This window comes from Cupressus sempervirens, chromosome 7 (genome assembly GCF_028749045.1).
Source record: "Cupressus sempervirens isolate cs-2001-9-10 chromosome 7, ASM2874904v1, whole genome shotgun sequence".
NCBI classification, from domain to species: Eukaryota; Viridiplantae; Streptophyta; class Pinopsida; order Cupressales; family Cupressaceae; genus Cupressus; species Cupressus sempervirens.
In genome coordinates, this window is record NC_143124.1 from 627,865,159 (window position 1) to 627,879,659 (window position 14,501).

Consider the following 14,501-nt stretch of genomic DNA (forward strand, 5'->3'; position numbering starts at 1 on the left):
TTTATAACTACCTCAAAAATCTTGTTTTAAAAAGAGACACAATTGTAACTGATGGGAGATAAAAGGGATAGAGGGAAGTTATGATATAGTTACTTTTCTTAGTATGCAAGAAAGTAGAGAAGGTTTAGCACTTTGGCCTTTAGCTAGAGAGCCATGCATGTGAAGGAGGCATTGTGAGTTAGTTAAATTTTGTGTTAATAAAGTTCGTGTTTTTAACATTGTAACTATCTTTCTATCTCTATGATATTCCTTCATATTTCCCCATAACTATCAGATTTTGATAGTGGTTTGTGAGGGACAAGAACAGGTTATGGAAATTGACAGCAAATTCTTGTTTCAATTTGATAAAGGGAGGAGGAAACCTAATTACCTTCTTTTGGTTGTAAATATAGTTTATCTATGAAGGGAGTGGCAAAATATATCACCAAACATGTGCATGCCCGTATTGACACCAAGGAATGAGGGACCCTGATACATGAAGTATGAAGGAGGGGATTGGTGGTTGAAGGAAGCCAAGCTTGTTAAACAACAAGAAGGGATATAATATGTTATGTTTTGGAACCAATAGGCCATGATTCAAAGGAGGTCATTTGATAAGGGAGAGTGATAACGTGGTTCTTTATATACATATTTTATAATTAGAGTGTGATCTCCTTGAGCTATGCATAAATGGCATTTGGTTAGTAATGTTCTTTGTGTATGTTTTGAGAACACTAGTCCATGGGAGAAATTGTGAAGGGGACAATGGTGAGCTATGAAACAATGGTTAGATATGGAGATTCAAAGATAAAAGATTGTTACATGTAGATTTTTGGGGATTCTTGATTCTCTTCGTACCAAGAAGAAAGAAGAAAAAATGTGAACTAAACAGAACATAAGTTAAAAAATAAAGTAAGAGGAAGTGCTAAGTGAAAGTGAAAGTGAAGTGTGTGAATCAACCAAATAGAGATTAGAAGAAAGAGATAGAGTAAAGTGGAGATCTAAATAAGCAATGTAGTGCTAAACCTACAATATCACTTGAGTGACACTTTCTTACCATTGTAGAAGATAAAATCTCTTAACTAGGTGAACCTAACAAGTCTTTGAAATCCAATATGGTAGCATCCATTAGTGATGTTTGTAAGTCCTTTAGAGTAGGCCAATATTTAGAAATGTTAAGGAGTGATAAGGTCTAGATGATATTTGGTTAAAATTCTCTAAGTCATACTAAAAATGTGCATGTAACTTTTAACAAGGTTGGATCCTAACAAAGCTCACTTTAGAAGCGGGAAATATTTGGGTTTTCGGTTCCTGGGTGGTTTTTCCCTTCATAGGGTTTCCATCTTAAATATATGTCAAATGTGTGAATGATTATGTGTTGCAAGTTTATTTTCATGTTATTTGTTAAATTTTACAACTCTACATAGCTAAGTGATTTCTTTGATGCTTAGTCTAGTAAGGAACTATAAGATAACCATTTGAAGTAAAGTTGATATAATTTTGATGTATAATTTTTGATGCCACTATCGAGTGATTTATTTGAAAGATTAGATTGTTGAAGTAGGTACTAAATTTTTATTAAGGCCTATAGGATAACTCTATATAATTGATATACCCCCATCTCAGTTATCTAACATTATCCTTCAAAATCAACCAACCATACAAGTATACAACTTGATGGGACTCAAAATTGCATTCCCATTTTGAGTACCATTCCAAACTTTTGAGTTCATTTTGAGCCCTATAAGTGCATTTTAATGCTTATGTACCCAACTGTAATTTTAAGGTCTAAGAGGTGTTTATATTTCTAAAAAATTGCATTCAACATATCCATGCATTCTATAATGATATACTATCATTCTGAGTCATTCCATGAAGTTATGTTTTGAGCAGTGTTCAATTTTGCATTTTTGCCTAAGTGTCAAACAATGACATGAAGCCTAGTTTGCATTTGAATCTCACACCTAGATATGTTTCATGACTTACTGACAAGGGAATTTTTAGTATGCATATTAGTGAACCTATGTTTCAATTTTCAAGTTGTTTCAATATGTTTTGACTAGGTTTTGAAACCCTTGAAGTTGGTTACTTATCTCTATCATGCTAATACATTTTTCTCAGAATTTTGGAAGGCCATATTTGACTAGATATATGTTTGACCTAGTTGATCATACTGAGAAAATTCCTTTTTCATTTTATTCTAGAGGTCACACACTTTCTATGTTCTAGATTTGAGCCTATGATGAATCCATTTGATTAGTTTTCAAATGCAATTCCAAATGCAAGTTATAACTTTTACTGGTGTCAAGAAATGCAAATTCATCAATTTTCCTATTCAAGATATCATAACTCTATATCCATGATAGGTAAGGTCAAATGGTTTTTACCACTGTCTTCCACTCCAAAAATATTTCATGTGTGCCAGTTTCAAGTCTTGACTAATTTGTTTGCATACTTTTCTAGGTCCATTCTATTTGCAAAAACCATAGTTTTGCTGATGTTTCTAGTCCTACAATTCTGAGTACCTATCTTTGACCACTTGCCAAATGTGCCCACTTAGTCATCATGAGCCCAAATTATAGAATTATATTTCCCTCATGATAGTAAACTAATCATCTATTTTTCAAGCCATCAAGTATCTGTTTGCCCTATTTTCAAAGTCAAAACTAAACACATTTTATGGTTTTCTGACATGTTTACAAGCAATTTTAGGAAGGTAACTTTGATGGTCAATATATTTTGACTAAGTGATTGTCATAAGTAGAGATTTGACAGGGTGAAGGAATGTGAAATGAAGAATCAGCATGTTAATTTTCAGAGCCCAGTTATATGTTTGGGTTAGTTTTTAAAGCTAGCTCATAGGCCTCTTGACATGAAATTGGATAGTTTGAAAAGAGGTTAAAAATATTTTCTAAATAAAATCAAATTCAGTTAGTTTGAGAGGGTCAAATAAGACATTTTAAGGAGGTAATTTTGTTGTTTCAGTTTAATTTTTTTTAGTCAGACCCATTTTGGGGCCCAACTAACTTCGCTAGGTTATTGAAAATATTGTGGGATTCAACATTTTCTCAAAGGGCGTGAGATCATGAAGAAGTTTTTAAAGATATTCAACGCAAATGAGTATTGGGAAATACTTGATATAATAAGTATTTATAAAGGAGGTTATTACCTTGGGAACAATGATGATGAACATAAACAACAATACTAAATATGTTTCTTAGAGGCTTAAATAGAGCTGTATAATCAAGTAATAGAGTGGACTACTCCTAGTGAAGCTTGTGAGTTTAAGTGGAAAATATACAATCATGAGAAGAATAATATGTTTTCTTGTGGGTAAATCATCAACCCCAATCTAGATAGAATGATAAATGATGTGGTTAAAAATGGCATGGGGGACATTGGGAGAAAATGATGATAGTTTTCCAAGACTGTGCTTAATCATCATAGTTTTCCTCTATCCACTATCCATTGTTCTATTTCCATGCAGTGTCTTAACAAAACACTATATTTGAAGATAAAAGTACATATCCAATTCCCCTATAGATACACATGCAAAAGATTTGTCAAAAATACAATATAGTAGAAGTGAGAATGGGAGTAGTTTTCATTCAAAGCAAGTTGAAGTACAAATGAAGAAGTTCATAAGTTGTCAATGTAAGTGTGAGATGGATTTCCCCACTACTTCCAAGTGATGTCTAACCAACCACACACAAAGAGGGAATGTTTGAAGAGAGAGTGAACTTTGTTGAGGAATTAGTCACCATTTTTATTTTCCCATGTCATCTCTTATCTCTGTCATCCATAGGAGGAGATCACATGTTGAGGGGAGTAGATTTGGATGGTTGTAAGGAAGGTTTTGAATCATTTTAAAACCACATGAGATGAGCTATTACCAGCTTCAACACTTCATTTCTTGCTGGATCATATAGTGATCCTCAAATTAGCAACCATAGTAAGTGTTTGGGAACTACAAGGAGGAACAAGCAATCCATGTAGGAGTTGAAGAATAAAGCACCCATGTTGAGGAAATGGAAGCACTCGTAAGCATGAAAGAAGGGATCTCCACCCACATCCATGGAAAAAGGAAGATGCAGGGCCTCTAATGACATGTGAGCATCCACAACATTGGAAAAGGAAGAAGGCAACATCCACATAGAAGGAAACATTAGGTACATGGCATCCATGGCATAAGAGAAGTAGTCCACGAGAAGAGGAAACAAATAGAGCATTCCATGAAAAAGACAAAATGTAGAGGATACAAGGTTTTTATCCCACATGGAGAGGGTTGGGAAAAGTTTCCATGTTCAAGAGGATTAGACACATTGGGGTAGTGTCTAAAGACAAACATCTTTTAATTTGTGGAAGCCCATGTGTGGAGGGGCCCACCCATGGTCAGCTTGGCAGTGAAATCAAACAAAATTTGACTATTCAAATGCCCAAACAAAAGGTGACATGTGACAGCTTCGAAAGAGTCATCATGAGATTAGGACAAGAAAGGTAAGGAATTATGACGTGACAACTAACTATGAGATCAGAAGATGAAGGAAATGATGTTATGATGCTACGAGATTGGCGTAGGATCTAATGAGAAAAGCTAAAGGTGTGAGATGTTATGACTATCATAAGTTCATAGGTCAAAAATTTAAGAGGTATGATGCTATGCTAGACAAATGCATGTAAGGAGATCATAAGACTAAGGTTTGAAGTGTTAACATGTTACGAGGATGTTGAATTTGTCATAAAATTGGATGATAATTTGAAGGCTAAGATGTTAAGATAAAGTTTCCAATTTATACATTCAAAAGTTTTCAAGTTGAAGATTTAAATAAATTTGATGATATTATATAGTTAATACTATATGCATTTTTTAATTTTTTAATTTTAATTCTCATATCCATGGCCCGAGGCCTAGTTTTTAACTGCACACTAGAGGCATTATTTTTATCCAAAACATAGAGTATTGTATATTGCCAAAACTGGGAGAAGATAAATTTTTCATTTCTAAGGTTAGATGTTGCACAGGTCTCCATTAGAAGAAGCTATAGGCAATTTTGTGTTTTTTGGGGTGTAAATAGTGATAATGTAGATTTAATATTTCTAATAGAATAATATCATTTTTTTATCATTTTGAGATAACATCATATGTAATAACACCATAAATAAGAAAGACTTGAATGATTTAGAGACAAATTTAAAGGATGTGTTTTGTCAGTAGGGGTAGTTAAAGAGTTTCATGGTTGAAGGCAGATGAAGACAAACAAGATTAGATTGATGACTTCTCACATTTTACCTGATATTATATTTTCCTTCAAGACGTATTTCCTCATTATTTTAAGGGGATGCATCATATATTTCTACAACAATATTAATTAGTTTTGATTGTTAGTAGATCAAATGAGATGAGTTCAACAATAACATAAAGAAGAGTTTTAGCACGATACATGTTAGAATCAAATTTTATATCTAGGAGCTTTCTTCTTCTCTATATATTCATTCTCTTTTCTCTTTGTAAGGATTCCAGTTCTGGACATTTTTCACTGCTCTGTGACCACTCTGTTGGTTCTAGTTTCATTGAAACTTCTTCCATAACTATGATTCCACATTTCTTAGCACTTTCTCTGTTATCAACAATAGTATTGTATTTTCTTGAAGCATTTAAATTATACAATCATTCATAGTTTATTCTATGAGTTTTTGGTATACCATGATGTATTAATTTCAAGGAAATGAATACAAAGTTTTATTGAAAGCTTCATTATGAATTTATCTCTTTTTCTATGGGTTTGTAGATTTTTGTTGATATATGCCCAAAGTGCATATTGTCTAGTTGCAACTTGTTTTCTAAAGTTATATGTCACTGTGTGTCTTGATGTTGGTCAAGAATTTGTGTAAATTTTCTTGATATGCATTGACAGGATTGCAAGGATCATAGAAGGATTTGATAATTACAAATCTCATTTGAAGATAGATGTCTATTTTCAAGGTGGATGGATAGATTAGATATCTAAATATATGATTATATTTTGGGTATCCATGTGTGTGTTTAGACTTAGTTTATGCCCAATAGATAAGGGACTAATTAGCTTGGAGATCACATGTTTTTGTTGTTTCATACTATTAGTATGTGGTGACTAATCAGGAAAGTATTGTACATATGTCATAAATTCTTTGGGTCTCGGGAATTTTTTTTTTGGGTACTATTCATAGATTTTCCATTCGTAGATTCACCACTAAAGTAATGGCTAATTTATGGATGATATGTAGTAACCCTAAAGTAGTTTAATACTTGTATAAAAGGGCTTAGGGTTAGGGTTGTTTTATAGTTGTGATGCAAAATTGGTTCTTGCAGCGGTATTGAGCTATAAGAGATTACATATTGTAATCAGGTTGTAATCACTGGATCATAAAAATATCAAACTTGCTATTTGGTAGACCTAACCCACGGATTGGGTAAACCACATTAAATCCTAGTGCCTTGTGTTATTTTCTGTGTGATCTATTATTATTTTTTATTGGTTATATTTGCATGTAATTATTATTTTCTATCCGTGGTTTAATCCTAACAAGTGGTATCAGAGCGAGGCTATTTTTTAGTTATCCTCTACAGGAAAGTCTCATGGTTGAGTGGGAGTCTCACGATTGAGTGGAAGTGATGGTAGATGAGGGTAAGCTGAGGGCTGATAGGTTTAATGAGCATAATTTCTAGTTATGGAAGATGCAAGTGGAAGACTATCTTTATCAAAAGGATTTATGAAAGCCGTTGGAAGGAAAAGCCAAGAATCAGGGCTCTATGTGAAATGATGAATGAGATCTTTTGGATAGAAAGGTACTTCAAAGCATTCGATTATGCCTAGCACCATTAGTGGCATTTAAGATTACAAAAGTGAAGATGATAGAAGAATTGATGCAAACCCTATCGAAACTATATGAAAAGCCCTTTGCTTCAAACAAGGTATTTCTCATGAACCATTTATTTAATATGAAAATGGTAGAAGGTGGATTTGTTATAGATCATTTAAATGATTTTAATACTATTACTAGTTAGTTAGCTTCTATGGTTGTCAATTTTAATGAAGAAATTAGGGCTCTCTTGATTTTTTGTTCTTTGCCTAAAAGCTAGAATGGCTTGCTAATGGCTGTGACAAACTCTGTTCCTAGATCTAGTACCCTAAAATATGATGATGTGATTAGTGTTGTTTTGACTAAGGAAACTCATAGGAAATCTCAGTTGGATCTACATTAGGAAGTTCTTTGAATGCACAAAGAAGGGAAAAAAATACTAAGAGAGGAACTAACTCTGGAAATCATGGGAAATCAAGAGGAAAGTCAAAGGGGAGGAGGTCTCAATCGAGAGGACCCAGTGACTACTGGTATTGTGGGAAACGAAGTTATAAAAAGAAATAGCTAGAATTGAAAGAAAAATAAAGGAGATAAATCAGATGGAGACAAGGAAGCAAATGTGGTAAGTAACAAATTTGAAGAGGATGCTTTGCTTCTATCTTTAGAAAGTGTTGATGATTCATGGGTTTTAGATTCTGGTGCTTCATTTTATGCTACACCTCATAGAGGTTATTTCATTGACTATGTACAATGGGATTTTGGACTTGTTTATTTGGGGGATAATGAACCCTGTCAGATTGTTGGAAAGGGAAAAATTAAGATTAAGTTACAGAATGAGAATTTAATTTCAACAAGGCAACTCGGTGATGAGGGTTGTGTAGTTACTTTTAATGATAAAAATTGGAAGGTTTCAAAAGGTTCCCTTGTAGTAGCAAAAGGTGTGAAAGTAGGAATCTTATATCTTTTTATAGGTCATATTGTTCTTTCTAATTTAATTGTTTAAGAGAAAAATGAATGTTCAAGAACAATTGTTGCAGTTGAGTAGGGAGAACAAATAGTTGTTGTAAATTCTAATACAACACTGTGGCACAATAGAATTGGGCACATGAGTGAGAAAGGTATGAAAATACTTCATTCAAAGAAAGTTTTACCAGGTCTAAAATGTGTTAATATGGATTTTTGTGAAAGTTGTGTGTATGGAAAGCAAAAGAGAGTGAGTTTTGTAAAGACAGGGAAGGAAAACAAAAAGGAGAAATTAGAGCTTGTGTATACTAATGTATGGGGAATAGCTTAGGTATCTTCCCTTGGTGGCTCTCATTATTATGTTACATTTATTGATGACACAACTAGAAAAGAATGGGTTTCTTTCCTTAGACAAAAATATGATGTATTTCAAACTTTTAAGAAATAGAAATGCTTGGTTGAAAATGAGATTGGTAAGAAATTAAAATGTCTTAGATATGATAATGGTGGTGAATATTGTAGTCATTAATTTGAAGATTATTGCTCCACTAATGGTATTCATAGACATAAAACTATTCCAAGGACTCCACAAGAAAATGAAGAGACTGAATGTATGAACAAGACTATAATAGAGCACACAAGGAGCATGAGATTGCATGCTGGGTTTCCCTTACACATGTGGGTGGAGGTTGTCAATAATACTATATATTTTATTAATAGAGGTCCCTCTACTCCTTTGGGCTATGGTACTCTAGAGGAGGCATGGACTGATAAGAAGATGAGTTATTAAAACCTTCGATTGTGAAGTATTTTCTCACATAGATTCTAAAAATAGAACCAAGCTAGAAGCTAAGTCAAAGAAATGTGTATTTTTTGGATATGGCATTAATGAATTTGGTTATAGGCTTTGGGAATTTGAAAATCAAAAAATTGTAAGAAGTAAGGATGTCATATTCAATGAGAATGTGTTGTACAAATATCTATTGCAGCAACATGAGAAGAAAGAAGATGATTATGTAGTGCTAGATGATACTCCAAAAGTTGATGTTCTAGTCATTCCTCATGATGTGCAACAACCACAACAAAAAATACCACACACACTCGTGAATGTTAGATGGTCAACAAGGAAAATTAGACCTCTAGAAAGATTTTCTCCCTCTTTGTATTCTATTTTACTTACTAATGCTGGTGAACCTGAAAGTTATGATGAAGCTGTGTCGGTGGATACTAAGATTCAGTGGGAGTCTGCAATGAAAGATGAAATGGACTCTTTGCTGAAGAATAAGATAGGGGATTTGTGCAAATTGCCTATAGGTAAAAAGCTTTTACAGAATAAGTGGGTTTACAGGTTGAAAGAAGAGGAAGGAGGTAACAAAATATTTAAAGCCAGGTTAGTTGTAAAAGGATTTGCATAGAAAAAAAGAATTGTTTTTGATAAGATATTTTCTCCTGTTGTTAAGATGACTTCTATCCATACTATTTTAAGTCTTGTGGTTACTAAATATTTGCATTTGGAGTAGCTTGATGTTAAAACAACCTTCTTTCATTGTGATTTGGATGAAGAGATATATATGGCTCAACCATAGGGATTTGCGGTCAAAGGTAAGGAGAACTTAGTGTGCAAATTGAAAAAAAGTTTATATGGCTTGAAGCAAGCACTTCGACAATGGTATCCAAAATTTGACAATTTTATGCATAAGCATGGTTACAGTAGGTGTCATTTAGATCATTGTGTCTACTTTAAGAGGTTGGACGATGATAGCTACATTATTTTATGTTTATATATTGATGATATGCTTGTAGCTGGGTCTAATATGGATCACATTAACGAGCTAAAACATGAATTAGCACATGCATTTTCTATGAATGATTTGGGGGCAGTAAAAAAAATCCTTGGTATGAAGATTTGTAGAGATAGGAAGAACAAAAAATTGACGCTATCATAGGCTAATTATGTTGAGAAGGTGTTTCAGTATTTCTTTATGGAGAATGCTAAAGCTGTCAGCACACCTTTACCTAGTCATTTGATGTTGACTAAGGAGATGTGTCCTAAGACACAAGAAGAGGAGGATAGATGTCCAAGGTACCCTATGTTTCAGCTATAAGAAGCTTGATGTATGTTATGGTATGTACTAAGCTAGATATTACACATGCAGTGGGAGTCGTTAGTAGGTATATGAGTCATCCAAGAATTGAGCATTGGAATGCGGTCAAATGGATTCTCAAATATTTGAGAGGAACATCCAACAAGTGTTTACATTTTGGGGGCTCTACTACTAATTTATAGGGCTATGCTAACTCAGATTTGGTAGGGAATATTGATACCAGATGGAGTACTGCATGTTATGTCTTTATTGTTGGTGGGGTAGCCATGAGCTAGGTTTCTAGGTTACAAAAGGTTAATGATTTATACACTATAGAGGTAGAGTATGTAGCTGCTACAGAGGCAACCAAAGAGATGATATGGCTTTAGTTCTTCTTGGAAGAATTGGGACATCATCAAAAGGATAATTATTTGTTCACAGATAGTCAGAGTGTCATTCATCTTGCAAAGAATTCAGCTCTACATTCAAAGACCAAACACATACAATTGTGGTACCATTTCATTTAGTCAATTTTGGAGGATGGACAATTAAAGCTAGAGAAGATACATACAAATGACAATCTAGCAAATATGTTGATAAAGGTAGTAACAAGGGAGAAGTTGAACTCCTCTTTAGCTTTGGTTGGTCTTCTAGACTAAACATGAATAAAAGAACAATAGAGTCTAGGGTGGTTTGATCCAGTGGGAGCCTCATGGAGTAGTGAAATTGCTATAGTATTAGTCTCCAAGTGGAAGATTATTGTTTGGTGTGGAGCATGATTAGTCTCCAAGTGGGAGATTGTTAGTATGTGGTGACTGAATAGGAAAGTATTGTACATACTTCATAAATTCTTTCAAAAAAATTTTTTTGGTACTATTCGTAGATTCACCACTAAACTAATGGCTAATTTATGGCCAACATGTAGTAACCCTAAAGTGGTTTAATACTTGTATAAAAGGGCTTAGGGTTAGGATTGTTTTATAGTTGTGATATGAAATTAGTTCTTGTGGCTGTATTGAGATGTAAAGGATCACAGATTGTAATCAAGTTGTAATCACTGGATTATAAAAATATCAAACTTGTTGTTTGGTGGATGTAGCCTAGGGATTGGGTGAACCATGTTAAATATTGGTGCCTTGTGTTCTTTTTTGTGTGATCTATTATTTTCTGTTATTGGTTATTTGCATGTAATTGTTATTTTCTATTCGTGGTTTAATCCTAACACATACTTGGGTTACGCTAATTCAAGTATTAATCAAATATCCTTTCCCTTTATGTTTAAGAATTGAAAAGAAGTTTCCCTCACTTAGTTTATAAGATTCACGTGTCATATTATTAGCCATTTCATGTCCATGAATGTTTGCTTAAACATAGGAGATTCAGGGGTTTTTATCTATTATATAGATTCAGTTATATGCCTTTACAGTGGTACCATATAAAGAATCTAAGGTCCACTCACCTAAGTTTTGCAGAGCCTAAAGAGAAGAAGGAGACTAAATAGATTTATAGTTGGCTTTAGTGTCTGAATAGGTGTATTGAACATGGGAATTAGCTGCCCCTAGCTGCCTTCGTTCTTATCATTGGGTTATTCAAAAGTTATTAATTCGGAAGCCAAGACAACTATAAGGTTGTGAAAGATAAGTCCAATGTGCACCAAATTCAACTCATCAAACATACAAATTTCATTGTTATAAAATGGATCAGCATTATGAATGATAACACTATTGTCATTGTACCCTTGTACTAGAAAGATAATAATCTTGTAAGGCATATACCATAGGATTTGATATCTCCATGAATCTACCTACATCTCACTAACTCCCATAAGACATTCCAAATCTAAAATATACCAAGTATAAAAATTGATAATATTGGAGTAAGAATAAAGATAAAATCACCAACCAATAAATATATAGCTACCATCTCATGAAAACTAAATGATAAATCTCTATAAAAAAATTATAAGCCTTTAGTACACATTAAGGACAACTCTAATTTTTTTGATTCACTATAAGTGTTCTCAATTAAATCTTCACCTCCATAAATGAAGTGATCAATATCACATGAAATATTAGAACTAATATTAGTTATTTTATCTTTATCTTCATGTTGTAGTGAAGATATATAAATGATTTTGTTAAAGTCAAAGCTTTGGTGGTCCCCTTGTGTCCCGTCTTCACTCATTACAAAGCTCCTTTCACCTATAGTATGATGGACATTTACTATACTAATGATACCAACACTTTGACCCTTGATCATGTTTCTTTACTTTTTTCAAAGCTACCATTTCATGTAAGTGTGAATATAAACCTTTTTTATTCCAAATGAGAAGCTTAGTCCCTTCTTGTAAATTCTTGTTCAACTTATCATGGTTCACTATACCTTTGGCTTGTCCTATGTCTTTCTTGTGTGATAAAAGGGAGTGATGTATCATCTAAATATTTTTTATAAGATGTCACAAGGTCACATGGTGTTCATATGTTGATTTTTAGTTTATTAACCAAAATCTACTTTGTTGATGATATTGTCTTCTATTTCTTCCTTCACGAGTTTATAAATATCCTCCACTATTTATTTGATCTCCAACTCTCTAGTGCCCAATTTTTCCCCTTTGTTTGTGGATGAAACAAACTTATTTTTTGATTTTTACAGAGGTAAATGAGCCACCTTAATATGGCAACAAAGTTGATCAACCAAATTTTCCTTTACTTTGCCAAATTTGATGGCAAGATCCCTATCCATGTTAATTTAGATACAAGTAGTTTAATTTCACTCCTTTGAATGCTCCTTCAATTATGTGTAATTGGGAACTAGTAACACCACATGCAATTCCTTCTTACCTCTCATCCATTTTGGGCTTCCACATAAGATCTTCAATAAATTTTAAAGATTCATCTACCCTTGCTAACACTTGAATAAGACTCTCTTCTATAACTAATGACATATCCATCAAATCATGTAGTGATAAAGGTTTGTGTTGAAATTCATCTGAGTATGGGTTGTCATACATCAAATTTTCTAATTTGTTCTCGATTATGACAGTAATATCATTATCACACATAATTTCTTCAATAGCCGGTGTCATGTACTCTTCATGAAGTGATAATGGAATAACAACATGACTATATATGTGTTCATCAAAGGATTTATTCTCCTTATTAGTTTTATCAATAATAATATGCAAATTACCAATCAAGAGTGTTGTATGCCTATCATTTATAGCAATTCTTCCATAATACTATCCTTTGTTGGTTGGAAATTAGCATCTTGTTTTCTTTCTACATGCTTAAAATTAGATGTATTTGTTTCATCTTGTACTTCATGAATCAAGCCTTCACTTATACATGTATCTACACCCTTGACAATGATTGGGTGTATTAATTCTTCTTTCTTATCAACTTCATAATAATGATCAAGTGTCCAAGGCTCTTGACATGTAAATTTTTTTTTCTCTCTTCTCATTTGGTTATTGTTCATTTTCAAAGATCCCACAACCTATATGTTTGCTAATATTAGATCATTTAAATTCATATATTCCTCAAACTTTCCAAGCTTATGTTCATCAGACATGGGTAATATTTTATTGTCCCCTCTCCATATAATAAACAAATCTAATTGTAATAGTTTTCATATGTCATCATTTTCATCGAATATTAATGACATGATTATTTTTAAGGAAGATCTCACAATTTCTAAATTAGGTTTCCTCAATTCTCTTAAGAAATAACAAAAAAATTACCAAACCCTTTTCACAACTAAGATCTAAAATGATGATGAAAATTTTGTCTTTTTCCATGACTTGTAATGTTTTATCCCTCTTACTAAAGATAGGAATTTTGTTATCTTGTAATCCACACAAGGTATCCATTATGAACTATTGAGCTTGCTTCAAAGTATTATTAGTATATGGTGTAACTGGGGTCATTATTTGAATAATTTCCCTAAGGAAAGAAGAAAAAATTAACCTCACATCTTTACATGGGTGCTCCGTTAACTTGTATTCAACCAAGGAAACCATTAAGAATTGTAAAGCCTAATTCAACAACCTCCAAGCATAGTAGTCTACTTTAGACAAACATGAATCCAATTCCTTTAATTCAAGAAGAATCTCAATCAAAGATTTTTTAGAGTCCAAGTGCAATACATAAATTCCATTCTTGATTTATGTTTCTTTTTGCAAGTCCCTTAGTTGTTTACTATTAAAAGTGTCATTGTATTCCTTTAATAAAATATAACTTTTTAGATCCTCCATTGTAAGGATAACAAATAGATATTTGATAATAGTGTTTCCACTAAAGTTTTCTTCCTCAAATTTTCTTTGAAAATTTGATCAAACTATTTGTAGTGCTTTTGTCAAATTTTGTAATAATAACTACACGAATCTTTGCCAAAATAAGACTTCTATGGCTAATAAATCTTCAAACTATTTTTTTAATCACTAACAAGCCTCATTTTTGGCATAAGGTAGGCTCATATATAGAACACTTTTCTCATATTTTCAAACACTCTTTGAGTCTTTTATGAATTTATACTATTAAATAAACTTTAAGTATTAATTATTGATAATATGTGGACCTTTTATAATAAATTTTATATATTGTTATGATATGTATTTATACAATTTAATGGTTGATT